Source organism: Mus caroli, unplaced genomic scaffold, assembly GCF_978045245.1.
Source record: "Mus caroli unplaced genomic scaffold, Mus_caroli_1 scaffold_3, whole genome shotgun sequence".
NCBI lineage: Eukaryota > Metazoa > Chordata > Mammalia > Rodentia > Muridae > Mus > Mus caroli.
In genome coordinates this window covers 64,912,738-64,914,278 of record NW_028227258.1, presented here as the reverse complement: position 1 = coordinate 64,914,278, position 1,541 = coordinate 64,912,738, and the positions used below count along the sequence as shown (strand labels likewise).

General features: G+C 41.7%; 1 non-coding gene across 1 annotated transcript; it reads left to right on the top strand.

Moving 5' to 3' along the window:
- The first annotated feature begins 704 nt into the window (after positions 1–704).
- On the top strand, positions 705–775 carry Trnag-ccc (transfer RNA glycine (anticodon CCC)). Its single transcript has one exon. It is a non-coding gene; the product is annotated as a tRNA-Gly (tRNA).
- Positions 776–1,541: the final 766 nt, after the last annotated feature.

Here is a 1,541-nt window from a genome sequence, read left to right as displayed (position 1 = left end):
CGAGGTGGAGCGTCTGTAGAGGAGTCCAATAAATCTAAACAACTAAACTAGACAGAAATTGCAGTATTGAGACTGGAGTTTTTAATATATGGAAACATCCAGAAACTAAGTCTTCAAGCCAAAATTCGATTGTGTCTGTCTTGATTCTGCCCCTGTATTGTCTTTAATTTTAATTCCTCTTATTTCTTCCATAATTAGACTTTTACCTCGTTCACCCACAGACTGATTATCTCATAAACCGGAGACAAACACCGAAGCAACCATTTGAAGTTAAAAATTGAAGACTGGGGCTGGTGAGATGGCTCAGCGGTTAAGAGTGCCGACTGCTCTTCCAAAGGTCCTGAGTTCAAATCCCAGCAACCATATGGTGGCTCACAACCATCCATAACAAAATCTGATGCCCTCTTCTGGAGTGTCTGAAGACAGCTACAGTGTACTTACATATAATAAAATAAATAAATAAATAAATATTAAAAAAAAATTGAAGACTGGGGATCAGAAATAAGAGGCTGGTGAAGAAGAGCCTGGAAGAGCAGGTTTCCGAGTAGAACAGGGTCAGGAGAATCAGACGCTTATGGTTTTCTCTAGTATAGTTCTTATAGAAAAGCATTTGTTTTTAATGTGTTAACTGCTTTTAGATCATAGGAAAGCACATATCTTGTTAAATTAGATTATGCTGCCCTTCAAAGCTAGATACTTGAGAAGCATTGGTGGTTCAGTGGTAGAATTCTCGCCTCCCACGTGGGAGATCCGGGTTCAATTCCCGGCCAATGCAAAATCTCCCTTTTCAAAATTTCTTAAGCTTCCAATTAGCAGCACTGTGTCTCCAACTTACAAAACAGCCCATTAGATTTGCTCTTGGACCAGACCAGAGTTCAACTTTACGATGGTGTACATGAGTAGAACTTGATTCAGACACCTCAAATGATTGTTTTCTTCCAACAAAACCTTAGAAATCCCAAAAGCTAGAAGGTTCATGATTCCAGCTGGACCTTGGGCTGGCCAATGGGAGAGCAGCTGCAGGAGGAGGACCTGGGCAGATCCAGAGCCCTGGAAACCCAGACAAGAGGTCGAGGGTGGGGGTTGGGGAGGAGGTTGACCCTGGACATAAGAAGCCACTCACCACGGTTAGCATCTGTACTCTCCGGCCCTTTGGAGTTTGAAGAAGGAAATAGTCTATATTCCTAGCAATACCCGCCAACAGAGTCGACCCGAGATCTATACTCTTTTTTTTTTTTTTTTAAGATTTATTTATTGATTATATGTAAGTACACTGTAGCTGTCTTCAGACATTCCAGAAGAGGGAGTCAGATCTCGTTACGGATGGTTGTGAGCCACCATGTGGTTGCTGGGATTTGAACTCCGGACCTTTGGAAGAGCAGTCGGGTGCTCTTACCCACTGAGCCATCTCACCAGCCCGAGATCTATACTCTTAATAAGAAAAAAACAAAACAACAACAACAACAAAAAAAACGGATTTTGAGGTTTGTTTATACTTCTTAGAACTTGGGGAGGCTTCATGAAAAGTGAACAACAGAAAT